This window comes from Bos indicus x Bos taurus, chromosome 6 (genome assembly GCF_003369695.1).
Source record: "Bos indicus x Bos taurus breed Angus x Brahman F1 hybrid chromosome 6, Bos_hybrid_MaternalHap_v2.0, whole genome shotgun sequence".
In the NCBI taxonomy this organism is placed as follows: domain Eukaryota; kingdom Metazoa; phylum Chordata; class Mammalia; order Artiodactyla; family Bovidae; genus Bos; species Bos indicus x Bos taurus.
In genome coordinates this window covers 27,246,098-27,260,615 of record NC_040081.1, presented here as the reverse complement: position 1 = coordinate 27,260,615, position 14,518 = coordinate 27,246,098, and positions in this window count along the sequence as shown.

Here is a 14,518-nt window from a genome sequence, read left to right as displayed (position 1 = left end):
AATCCCACTTGATCATGGCATATGATCTTTTTAATATGTGTTTGAATTCTGTTTTCTAATATTTTATTGAGAATTTTTGTGTCTATGCTCATCAGTGATATTGGTCTGTAATTTTCTTTTTTGTGATATCTTTGTCTGGTTTTATTACCAGGATGATGGTGGCCTCATAGAACAAGTTTGGGAGTGTTCTTTCTTCTACAGTGTTTTGGAAGAGATGTATAGGTGTTAGCTCTTCTTTAAATATTTGATAGAATTTGCTTATGAAGTCATCTGGTCCTGGACTTTTGTTTGTTGGAAGATTTTATAGTTTAAATTTCATGACTTGTGATTGGTCTATATGTATTTTCTATGTCTTCCTGGTCTAGTCTTGGAAAGTTGTACCTTTCTAAGTATTTGTCTATTTCTTATAGGTTGTGCATTTTATTGGCATATAGTTACTTGCAGTATTCTCTTATGATCCTCTGTATTTCTGTGGTATCAGCTGTAATTTCTCCTTTTTCATTTCTAATTTTATTGGTTTGAATCCTCTCTTTCTTAATGAGTCTGGGTAAAGTTTTATCAGTTTTATCTTAAATAATCAACTTTAAGTTTTATTGATCTTTGCTGTTTTTATTTCTATTTACTTCTCCTTTGATCTTTATGATGTTTTCCCTTCTACTAATTCTGTTTCTTTTTTGATATTGTTGCTGTCCCTCTTTCTCTAGTCGCTTTATTTGTAAGGGTAGATTGTTTATTTGAAAGTTTTGTTTCTTGAGGTGAGATTGAATTGATGTAAACTTCCCTCTTAGAACTGTTTTTATCACATCCCATAGGTTTTGGGTCACTGTGTTTCCATTGCCATGGCTTCTATGTATTTTTTATTCCCTCTGATTTCCTCAGTAATCTCTTGGTTATTTAGTAGCATACTGTTTAGCCTCCAAGTGTTTGTGTTTTTTATAGTTTTTCCTGTAATTGATTTCTAATCTCACAGTGTGATTGGAAAAGATGCTCATTATAGTTTTAACTTTCTTAAACTTACTGATGCTTGATTTGTGACAAAGATGTGATCCTGGAGAATGTTCCATGTGTACTTGAGAAGGAAGTATATACTGAGGCTTTCAGGTGGGATGTCCCAGTATTGATTAAGTCTACCTGGTTTATTGTGTCATTTAAAGTTTGTGTTTCCTTATTTATTTTGTTCCTGGATGGTCTGTCCATTGGTGAAAATGGGGTGTTAAAACCCTCTCTTATTGTGTTAGTATTGATTTCCCCTTTTATGGCCATTAGCATTTGCCTTATATATTAAGGTGCTCCTTATTGGGTGCACCATACTTTTTTTGGATGATTGTAGGTTTTAGTAAGTTTTGGGATTACTTGTTTGTTTGGGATTACTTTGTTTCAACTTTGTTCTTCTTTTCCAAGATGGGTTTGAGTATTTGCACTCTCATGCAATTCCATATGAATTTTAGAATCTTTTCTGTTTAAAAAAAGTCATTTAAATTTTGATAGAGATTGCACTAATCTATATGTTGCTTTGGGGAATAATTCCATTTTAACAATATCATATCTTCGAACCCATGAACATGCAATGTCTTTCCATTTACTTAAGTCATCTTTAATATTTTTAACAACATTTTATAGTTTTTAATATACCAGTCTTGTACCTCCTTGGTGAAATGTATTCCTAAATATTTCAATCTTTTTTTATGCTATTATAAATGGAATTGTTTTATTAATTTCCTTTTTGGAATGTTCATTGATATATATATATATATATATATACAACTGATTTTTGCATGTCAGTCTTGTATCCTCTGACTTTGCTGAATTCATTTCATAAAACTATGTTCTATGTTATACTTACTAGTCAAAAACAGACTAGGGAATGCCTGAAAATCTTAGGCACAATAAGTTACTTTAGAAAAACCATTACATGTTAAAAAAGAAAAAAAAAATAATAGCACTATACTCATCATAATTGTATTTTAATTAATATTATGGTTTATATACCTCTTCTACAGAATACTAGTGAATTTAAAATAAAACCCTCTGAATGTGACCAGACCAACTAATTTTTCTTGCTTTCAGAAAGACTATTTATGTTAACAAAACATTGTTTGTCTTGTGAGTAAATAATAAACCTGTCAGCCCCAAACCTATAAACCACTGAAGAAAGCAAAGATGAACCTAGGAGCTAAGCAAAATAAATTTTTAAAGAAATGGTGGTGAGATATAAAAACATGTTTTAACAGTTAAGACTCAGATATATTTCTTGGGCACTTGAGTTCTGCTGAGGTCACAGGTCCTGTCTATTGGTAAAAAGTTCACAGTATTTGCAGACAGGTTTAAACCAGAGCATCAGAAAGTCTGCCACTACAAAGAAAATGAGCACACAAAATTTATGTCATAGAAAGTTGAGTGAATTTAAAGCAAAAGGGATTTATGAAAAATTAAAAATCTTAGCAATGATAAGAGAGAAGAGACTAAGTGGCACAGAAAAAATTTAGCCAGAGATAATTATGTGATTGAAAGGGTGGGGCTAAGAACTTCACTCTCCATCTATAAAGAAAAAGATAGTGATACTGATAGTGAAGTCGCTCTGTCCTGTCTGACTCCTGTCTCAAGAAAAAGAGGTGAAGCAGAAATAGGTTGGCTCAGGAATGGAATCAATCACAAACCAAAACTGAAGGAGCTAGATAGTTTATGGCCAAATACAGGGACAAAAACCTGGGGAAGAATCAGATTTCACATTAAGAGCTTAATGAACAAAGTAAGTAATTTGCTGAGAGCTTAAGCAGTGGAATTATCAACCAGTAACATCCCTATCTACTATACCCTAAGGTATAGTAGAACCTGAGCTCTCTAGGCAAAGTGTGAAGTGACTGGCTGAAAATATTTTAAGGCAAGTAAAACATGATACATTTTTATGGCATCAAGGACATGACATTTGAAATAATTTTGTTTTAAAGTCCCAGCTTAAATTCCCCAGAGTGGTAGCAGTAAGAGGTGATCAGTGACAAAATAACAGTGAGTTGCTCTTTAGAGTTTGCTTCAAGTCTGCTTTATCATGCTGATCTAATAGTGTTTGAAAGCTCAGGTCAGCATCCATCAGTGTAAGAAAGCATTTAGCATTCAAAATTTCACAGAGTGTTCATACATAGAGAAGAACCCTGCCTCCAGCAAGGTCAACATGTGAATATACTGGTTATCTTGAAGCCAGATCTCTAAATTAGTGTGTGGTTATTTCCTTTATGAAATAAAGCATCTTTCGTTTATAGAAGTTTTAAATATGACATCTCTTATCTCATAATTAAAATTGTTCCAATTAAAAAGATTATGTAGAGACTATTAAGAGTATCTTTTACAAGAGAAATTCATGGGGACATTCATTCTTCCATGTAATGGGCACTGTAATGCGGTGCCCAGGTTCCTTTCAGTGAAGGACTTGCCGCCTCAGCTGCAGGAAGTGCTGTTGGTAAACAGCTTTGAACTGTCAGCCCCTTCAGGGGATAGACTCAGCTGCAGAGCCACCCTGCACAAGGTCACACTCATTTCAGGAGTGGCCCAGTCCAGTGACTGATGTGCATAGGAGTACAAAGGCCAGCTGCCTTCGCCCATTAGCAGAATTCCGAAAGCCCATTCTCTCTCCAAAGCACTCCTGCTGAGTTGACTAGAGCTGCTGTAGGGCTCAGATCGCAGTTTAACTTCTTCTGGGTAACCCTGCTTCCTCTCCCTCCCTTCTTTAAGTGTTGATCACAAGGATCCTTAAAAGACATTCTGCACAGAGACTGTATCCCAAGGAGTCCCATTTCTAACTTAGAAGACACATCAAACATGTATATAAACAAAATGTATCCAGATTGCAAAAAATTACAGATTACAGAAAATTTGTAAAGAAAAATGTGTCCAGGTTGTTGAAATACATATATTATTTTAAGAGATAACAGAGAGAATAGAGTATTGACAGAAAATGTTAAAAAAAAAAAAAAAAAAACACAGAAGTACTTAAATAATACCAAATAGAAAATTAAGGTTGAAGCTAACACGGATACATAGTGGTTAAAGGGAGAGTGTGTGAATATTCCATAAATGATATGCTTTTCCTTTTTTTTTTAATGAATATTACTGGAAATTAAAAAAGAAAAAGATGTCGTTCTCCTCCTATCCATTAGAAAATAGAATTCACCTACACTTTATTTTTGGTGGCCAAAATAAGGATTATTAATAAACTGAAAAGGACAAAAAGAATGGAAAATTAGAAGAGAGAAAGTAAATTTCTATAATTTGCAGTATTATCTATGGTTCTCTTTTCCAGTTTCATTTTCAACACTACTTTGTACACAGAATTTTTTTTTTAATTTCCTAAAATTAAAATCTGATATTGCATATAGATTTCTGTTGACTTTTCATCACAAATATTTGTTTTTGCCTCCAGCAGCACATTTTAACCTATAATTGAAAGGTTAAACACTAGATTCATTCTTACATAACCTAAGTATCTAAATCTAAATTTCAAGTTGTGATTCATTCATACTGTGTTAGCTTACTAAGGCTGCCAGAACAAAGCACCACAATCTGGGTCACCTAGACAAAGTCTTTTTGCCTGGTTCTGCAGGCTAAAGTTCGAGATCAAGATGTTAGCAGTGTTGATTCTTTCTGTGGGAAAATCTACTCCAAGCCTCTCTCCTAGCTTCTAGTAGCTTTCTGGCAATCTTCAGTGTTCATATTTTCTGCTGGATCACTCTGATTTCTGTTTTATCTTCACATGGGGCTCTCTCTATGTGTATTCACACAGAGAGAAAAGTCTGCCCTTTTTAAGGACAGAGTCATATTGGATTAATCTGTCTTAACTTAAATATCAGTAAATATCCTATTTCCAAATAAAGTCACATTTACAGCTGCTGGGAGTCAGATATCAACATCTTTTTGGAGGACACAATTCAACTATATACATATGAAATATTTTTTTTCCTTATGTTCAAGTAAGTTACAAATTCTAGTAAGATATGTATTTTGAAGATGGCTTAATACTTCTGATAACATTGTTATAATATTTTCCCTGAGCAAAAAGAGAAAAACCATACTTTGTTTTCTTACATCTCATTTTATCATCAATCTGGCATGGGCAGAATTTATCTTAGTAAATCAATGTGTATTAACCAATCAACCTTTACATGCAAAACATTTTTGCTATGCACTTTGGGTGATATGAAGATATATAAGTTGAGGACTTTGCTTTTTAAAAGTTTGTAACTTCATATTTACATGTAATTTCATGGTGGTGGTGCTTCAGTTGCTAAGTCATGTCTGACTCTTGTGACCCCATGGACTGTAGCCTGCCAGGCTCCTCTACCCATGGGATTCTCCAGGCAAGAATACTGGTGTGGGTGGCCATTTCCTTCTCCAGTGTAATTTCATAATTACATGTAAATAAATTACTGATGCAATGAATGTGAACTTGGGCAAACTCCGGGAGATGATGAAGACAGGGAGGCCTGGTGTGCTGCTGTCCATGTGTCACAAAGAATTGGACACAACTGGGCAACTGAACAACAACAATTTCATATTTATAAAAATATCAAGGGTACAAAGACATTTCAATCTGAAAACTTTACTGCAGAATTTGGTTTATACTCAGAGCTGGAAGTTGTGAAAAGTCCTTGAATGTTGTAATTCTGTGAATTTATACCACCAGTTACATGGAGAATGACTATAATAGAACAAGAACTTTTCAATTGATACAGGAAATTTAAAGCATTTTTATTGCTGAGTACAACAGTGATTCAATACACTAAAGTTACGATTGGTAGTTAACTTGTTACAGGATCAGCAGCTTATGTTTCATTTGACATTCATGAAAAATTATCCTTGAATATTAATTGAATGACTTTAGTTGAGAATGAACAGCTTCAGGTACAGGATCTGGAAAGTAATCTTTTATTTGCTTAAAAATTGGTTTTGCGACCCGTTAGCAAACAGCATACAATATATTATCATTCTGACATAAAATTCTGATTAATGCTATATTCAACTTCCTTGTCTCTGCTGCTGCTGCTAAGTCACTTCAGTCGTGTGCGACTCTGTGCGACTCCATAGAAGGCCTCCCACCAGGCTCCCCCGTCCCTGGGATTCTCCAGGCAAGAACATTAGAGTGGGTCACCATTTCCTTCTCCAATGCATGAAACTGAAAGTGAAAGTGAAGTCGCTCAGTGGTGTCCGACCCTCAGTGACCCCATGGACTGCAGCTTTCCAGGCTCCTCCATCCAGAATAAAAATTTAGGCAAGAACGAACTGTTCTCTAAGAAGATGGTTTTACATGTCACGTTCCATATAATTGAGTGGGTAACAGGCAGGAAGGCCAGGGGTCTCCAAACGGAGGAAATAGGCTGCAAGTATCAGACATTTTTAATCTCTCTCTTAAGTGGCAGGAGGAAACAAACTACAATGTTAGATATTTTCCCCTTCTGTATACAAATTTAAAAAGAGGTTTCTTTTAAAATTCTGTGTTGCCATTAGGACACCTGGTTCCACCTGAACTTAACCTTTCTCAAACCTTGAGCTAACCAATGCGTTTTTCTTATGGAAAGTTTTCCTTAAGCTATGTTAAAAAACTATGTATTTACCCTAGACTCTGTCTTCAAGTCCATTAGCCTAAGACTCAGAACTGACTTGACAAACCAGTATGTTTTACTCATGCAAAATATTCTCTTAAACTATGTTAATGTGACTCTGTTTGCTTGGAAACCCACCTTTCTTCAAGATTCATGTCAATCATTTTATGGCCTGGGACAATTCACTTTGTGCCAATGTTATCTCAAAATTCATGTAGTGGGTAAAGGGGCTGGAGCCAGTCTCTGTGTTTTGAGACATTTCCTTCCTTTAATTTCCAGACTGTTCAGTTCAGTTCAGTTTAGTTCAGTCGCTCAGTCTTGTCCGACTCTTTGCGACCCCATGAATCGCAGCACGCCAGGCCTCCCTGTCCATCACCAAGTCCCGGAGTTCACTCAGACTCATGTCCATCGAGTCAGTGATGCCATCCAGCCATCTCATCCTCTGTCGTCCCCTTCTCCTCCTGCCCCCAATCCCTCCCAGCATCAGAGTCTTTTCCAATGAGTCAACTCTTCGCATGAGGTGGCCAAAGTCCTGGAATTTCAGCTTTAGCATCAGTCCTTCCAGAGAAATCCCAGGGCTGATCTCCTTCAGAATGGACTGGTTGGATCTCCTTGCAGTCCAAGGGACTCTCAAGAGTCTTCTCCAACATCACAGTTCAAAAGCATCAATTCTTCATTTAGTAGCTATATAAAATCTGGCTAAACACTAGCAGGTGGGCACTCTTTCTGCACCCTTCTGATGTCTATGTCAGAAGCTTTTTCTATCTTTTTTACACTTTAATAAAACTTTATTACACAAAAGCTCTTGAGTAATCAAGCCTTGTCACTGGCCCCAGATTGAAGGATTGAATTCCTCTCCTCCAGAGGCTAAGAAAGAATCCCGGCATCTTTCATGGCTCAGCAAAAACCTTTCATAATCCTATAGGTTACACAGATCCCTGTTCACCCTCAAAGCAGTTTATAAGATTAAATTAAAAATGAGATAATTTGTATTTTTGGAATAGTGTCTTTTTCCAAATCATTTAACAGTAAGATTTAATACATTTAGCCACAGGGAGAGAGACAAGCTTCAGTAAAGAATTTATGCCTCCCTCATGATATCATCTGCTAAGAATAATGTTAAATCCTACTTCAGATCTTTGATTGTAGAGAAAATTGTATGTATAGCCACCAAGGTAAACTGAAGACAATTCATGAATAGGACCTATATCACAGAAAGATAAAATCATAATCCACAGAGTATATATCATTGTGGATATCTGAATTATCTAGATAGCTGAGGTATAACCTTTTAAATACTATCAATTAAAAAATTTTAAATTATTTTTAATGGACACATTTCCTTCAACAAATCTGAACGTCCCTGTCATGTTAAGCAGAAGATGAGCAATGAAACTTTTTTGACACCATAGCCATTATTATTTAATATTTGTTATTTAATAGAGCAAAATATGATTTTAGACCAGATGTATAATGAAGAGATTTAGTCCTGAGGGGGCCCTGATGAAGACATGAGCCCTGAATTTTCTTACTTGACTTCAGTCTTCTTTTTAATCATCGGTTGTGTCATTATAAAAGCTGCTTGTGAAAGATTAATTGGTACCTCCTCATGATTTAATGTTACCTTCTTTTATGTGGTTTTCTTATTGTTCAGAAAATTATATTCTTCATTGTATTAATCTCCATCACTCAAATTTTATCTCCAACTGAGTATCATTGGCTCAAAAACTGTCCCTCAAATCTCTGTATCCTTTCTTTTATAGCAAGTATCTTACTTTCCAAAGAGCATAAAGGAAACATATGCCTTATCATTTTAAGAATTAGTTTTAAAAATTTAGAGTTAGCTTACTATAAATTCAATAAATACATACAAGAGAGAAACCTACAGACAAGACTCTTAAGATTCTCTTAGTGTTTGACATTTATTAGAATTCTAGGTATTAGTAATATTAAGACCACACATAACCTACATAAATAAATATTATATTCAGTATTTCTGAGTATAAGTTTACAAATCAGAGAACCTTTTAAATCTTGAGTTTTATAGGTAAAACTTAGTTTAAACTGTACTATGTCTCCATATATATGTTGTTTTATATATATATAGTTTCATATATATAGAAATTATTTTTAATGGCCACATTTCCTTCAACCTATCTGCATTTCCCTGTCATGTTTTAAATACACACACACACACACACACACATATACATGCATACATACAGTGCAATGAACACTGTAGGGGTTCAGTTCAGTTCAGTCACTCAGTCGTGTCCGACTCTTTGCGACCCATGAATCTCAGCACACCAGGCCTCCCTGTCCATCACCAACTCCCGGACTTCACCCAAACTCATGTGCATCGAGTCAGTGATGCCATCCAGCCATCTCGTCCTCTGTCATCCCCTTCTCTTCCTGCCCCCAATCCCTCCCAGCATCAGGGTCTCTTACAATGAGTCAACTCTTCGCATGAGGTAGCCAAAGTACTGGAGTTTCAGCTTTAGCATCAGTCCTTCCAAAGAACACCCAGGACTGGTGTCCTTTAGGATGGACTGGTTGGATCTCCTTGCAGTCCAAGGGACTCTCAAGAGTCTTCTCCAACACCACAGTTCAAAAGCATCAATTCTGCAGTGCTCAGCTTTCTTCACAGTCCAACTCTCACATCCATACATGACCACAGGAAAAACCATAGCCTTGACTAGACGGACTGCCGGGGTCCAGCCTCGGCTGATCCAGGGAGTTTGAAGCGGGGACGGCGTTGGCAAGGATCAGGATACAATAGCTTCAATTAGATATTAATTAGAGATGTAAGGAGTAATAGAATGAGGATAGCTCAGTAGGAAAATTCAGTGGAGAAAAGAGGCTGAGTAGCTTGGTTTACGTGGGGGACCAATAAAATTTCAAGACAAGAAGCTTGCACCACTTACGTGGGCCGCAGGCGTCCTTCTGTTCTCCTGAAGGAGAGGAGACACTGAGGCCTCCCTGGTCGGATCTTAGAAGCCCAGGCAAAATTAGTAAGCTTGGTGGGTTCCGTGCTCCAGATGGAGACTCAGCCAGAATGAGAGAGAGAGACATGGGGAGACCAGTATTTCGAGAAACTGATCCCAATTCTTTATTTTCCATGGTCTACTTTTATACACTGAGATGTTATGCAAAAGTCACGAAGGGTCAGCAGTCCTGACTTTTATCAAAGTCAGGTGCTTCATACAAATGTATACAGAGGTCTTAGGGGTGTTACATCATCTTCTGGCCAGGGGGGCCCGCTGACAATTTATGACCCTCTCCTTGTGACAGTGGTCAGTCAACCAGGACACTTATTTCTCCAGGGCTGATTATTCTTAAAACAGACGCCACTCAAATAAAGTTACATTCCTATAGGGTGAGGGTATAGTGGGTTTTAGTTAAGGAAAGAATTTACTTAGCTTAAGGTCTAACGTGATTTATATCAAAGGTTAATACTTATTTCTTCTATATTAATGTGTGTAAGGGCAGGGGATGTGGAGACTTAGCAACAAACATTGGCTCAACAAATGAAAAACCCTTCACCAATACAATTTCTAATCAGCCCATTATACTTATATTAATAGTTTTCTAACTTTTCTAAGGAACCTGTTTTTAGAAGGTTTAAAGCATCTCGTGCTTCTCACGGTTGGGAGGCTGTGAGCAATCACATGTGGCCAGACAAGCCTGTCAGGCAGGCTAGAGAACCTTCAGAGGAGTTTGTAGGTTAAAACACTCTTGTCACGCCCAGGAGTTTTTATAAACTGGAGCTCTAGGTTAACTCCTTCTCCGAAAGAGGTGGTGGGGGACAGCCCCCCGTAAAGTCAGAGGTGTAGGTGAGAGCACAAAGTAGTAAAGTAGGCAGGCTCTGGTTATGGGGGTAGATGCTCGAGGATGTCCAGGGAGACTCCTGAGGCTCGATCCCGCCTTTGCGTATGTCGAGCCTCCTTCCTCATGACCTTTGCCACGGGCGGAGTACCTCACTCTGGCCCCCAACAACGGACCTTTGTTGGCAAAGTATTATCTCTGTTTTTTAATACGCTATCTCGGTTGGTCATTACTTTCCTTCCAAGGAGTAAGCATCTTTTAATTTCATGGCTGCAATCACCACCTGCAGTGATTTTGGAGCCCAGAAAAATAAAGTCTGACACTGTTTCCACATCTATTTCCCATGAAGTGATGGGACCAGATACCATGATCTTCGTTTTCTGAATGTTGAGCTTTAAGCCAACTTTTTCACTCTCCTCTTGCACTTTCATCAAGAGGCTTTTACTTCCTCTTCACTTTCTGCCATAAGGATGGTGTCATCTGCATATCTGAGGTTATTGATATTTCTCCTGGCAATCTTGATTCCAGCTGGTGCTTCTTCCAGCCCAGCGTTTCTCATGATGTACTCTGCATAGAAGTTAAATAAGCAGGGTGACAATATACAGCCTTGATGTACTCCTTTTCCTATTTGGAACCAGTCTGTTGTTCCATGTCCAGTTCTAACTGTTGCTTCCTGACCTGCATAGAGGTTAGCATTGGGAGGACGCTCAGGGACCACCAGAAACTGGTGGGAAAATATTTGTCCATCCCAGCAACAAAGAAGTGCTCAGGTGAATCTTTTTGTAATTGTTTTCCTGTAGCAACCAAAATGGTACAGGTTTGGGATGAGAAGGCTCTGGAGGAGGAGGTCAGGACAAAGTAGGTAGTCCCTTTGTCAAACAAGAAATTCTCTGACCTACCTGCCACATCCAGTTGCACCCTTGGCTCCAGTCCCATGATGGTTATCTGTGACAGGAAGGCTGGCTGGGAGAGGGCCACTTCAGTCCTGTTGAACCATTGTGTGGGAAGACTTGGCTCTTGACCTTGAGGCTCTTTGGTCCCCAGGGCAGAGTGCTGCCCAATGTCCCAGCTGATGGCAATTGTAGGAAGCCATTTTCAGAGACTTGTCATGGTTTGGACATTCTGGCCCAATGTCCTGCTTGTCTAAGATTAGGCATTTGCCTTGTGCCTTGTCCTTCAAGGACTCACGGTTACCATAGGGCTTCCCTGGAGAGTGGCCAACAGCTGGGTATGCCTTTTCTCTTTCCTTTTTTCCCTTTTCTGGGCCTTGGCCTCCCTCTCCTTTTCTCTATTATAAAAGGTATTGGTGGCTGTCTGAACCATCTCATCTAAAGAGGCGTCAGGCTCCTGCTGCTGTAGCTGTTGTAACTTTATCCCTATGTCTGATGCACACTGGGACAGGAATTTGTCCATTAAAATCACCTGTCCATTGTAAGAGCCTAAGTCCAGATTGGTAAACTCTTGGAGGGCCTCTTTTAGTCTTTCCAGAAAGGCAATAGGGTTCTTATTGGGCTCCTGAGTTATTGCTGAGACCAGGCACAGTCCCACAACTAAAAGGCTTCCTTCTATTTCCATGGGTGGACTTCCTTAGGGGTGAATCTTTCTGAAGCTTATCCTACCCACTACTGTTGCAACATGAGAGCCAAGTATCCCTGGGTCAGGGTGCTGATCCCCAGGCAGGCTGATGCATGACAGCCTCCTGGAGATCGAATCCCTGGGCAGGTTAAGGCAGGTCAGCCTCCTGAGAATTGGGGCCCTGGGCAGGTCAAGGCATGTCGAACTTCTGGGACCCTTGGACTGGCAGGTTGAGCCACGACAAACTTCTGAGAACCAGATCTCTAGGCAGCTCGAGGTAGGTTGACCTCCTGGAACACCTGGACTGAAGTTGGGCACCTCCAAGGTCTCCAGCATGACCAATGCTGGGTAGGATGAAAGGGTTGTAATCTTCACTCATTGCCAGTTTGTCCACCGCAGATGGGAATAAGTATCATGATGTAACGAAATTCAAGCCTGTGCCCTCAGACTGGGACACCTGGTGAAAAAGCCATAAGCCTTATCCACTTATTAATCTGATGGAATGTAAGTCACTGATTTTCCTCCCTTCAGTTCAGTTCAGTCACTCAGTCATGCCCGAATCTTTGCAACCCCATGAATTGTAGCATGCCAGGCCTCCCTGTCCATCACCAACTCCCGGAGTTCACTCAACTCAGGTCCATCGAGTCAGTGATGCCATCCAGCCATCTCATCCTCTGTTGTCCCCTTCTCCTCCTGCCCCCAATCCCTCCCAGCATCAGGGTCTTTTACAATGAGTCAACTCTTCGCATGAGGTAGCCAAAGTACTGGAGTTTCAGCTTTAGCATCATTGCTTGAAAATAACACCCAGGACTCATCTCCTTCAGAATGGACCAGTTGGATCTCCTTGCAGTCCAAGGGACTCTCAAGAGTCTTCTCCAACAGCACAGATCAAAAGCATCAATTCTTCGGCGCTCAGCTTTCTTCACAGTCCAACTCTCACATCCATACATGACCACGGGTAAAACCATAGCCTTGACTAGACGAATCTTTATTGGCAAAGTAATGTCTCTGCTTTTCAATATGCTATCTAGGTTGGTCATAACTTTTCTTCCAAGGAGTAAGCATCTTTTAATTTCATGGCTGCAATCACCACCTGCAGTGATTTTGGAGCCCAGAAAAATAAAGTCTGACACTGTTTCCACTGTTTCTCCATCTATTTCCCATGAAATGAAGGTACCAGAGGCCATGATCTTCATTTTCTGAATGCTGAGCATTAAGCCAACTTTTTCACTCTCCTCTTTCACTTTTATCAAGAGGCTTTTTAGTTCCTCTTCACTTTCTACCATAAGGGTGGTGTCATCTGCATATCTGAGGTTATTGATATTTATGCTGGCAATCTTGATTCCAGCTTGTGCTTCATCCAGCCCAGTGTTTCTCATGATGTACTCTGCACAGAAGTTAAATAAGCAGAGTGACAGTATACAGCCTTGACGTACTCCTTTTCCTATTTGAAACCAGTCTGTTGTTCCATGTCCAGTTCTAACTGTTGCTTCCTGACCTGCATACAGGTTTCTTAAGAGGCAGCTCAGGTGGTCTGGTATTCCCATCTTTTTCAGAATTTTCCAGTTTATTGTGATCCACACAGTCAAAGGCTTTGGCATAGTCAATAAAGCAGAAATAGATGTTTTTCTGGAACTCTCTTGCTTTTTCCATGATCCAGCGGATGTTGGCAATTTGGTTCCTCTGCCTTTTCTGAAACCAGCTTGAACATCAGGAAGTTCACGGTTCACATACTGCTGAAGCCTGGCTTGGAGAATTTTGAGCATTACTTTACTAGCGTGTGAGATGAGTGCAATTGTGCAGTAGTTTGAGCATTCTTTGGCATTGCCTTTCTTTGGGATTGGAATGAAAACAACTTTTCCAGTCCTGTGGCCACTGCTGAGTTTTCCAAATTTGCTGACATATCGAGTACAGTACTTTCACAGCATCATCTTTCAGGATTTGGAATAGCTCAACTGGAATTCCATCACCTCCACTAGCTTTGTTTATAGTGATGCTTTCTAAGGCCCACTTGACTTCACATTCCAGGATGTCTGGCTCTAGGTGACTGATCACACCATCGTGATTATCTTGATCGTGAAGATCTTTTTTGTACAGTTCTGGGTATTCTTGCCACTTCTTAATATCTTCTGCTTCTGTTAGGCCCATACCATTTCTGCCCTTTATCGAGCCCATCTTTGCATGAAATGTTCCCTGGGTATCTCTAATTTTCTTTATGAGATCTCTAGTCTTTCTCATTCTGTTGTTTCCTCTATTTCTTTGAACTGATCATTGAGGAAGGCTTTCTTATCTCTCTTTGCTATTCTTTGGAACTCTATATTTAGATGCTTAAATCTTTCCTTTTCTCCTTTGCTTTTTGCTTCTTTTTCACAGCTATTTGTAAGGACTCCCCAGACATCCATTTTGCTTTTTTGCATTTCCTTTCCATGGGGATGGTCTTGATCCCTTTCTCCTGTACAATGTCACGAACCTCCATCTATAGTTCATCAGGCACTCTATCAGATCTAGTCCCTTAAATCTATTTCTCA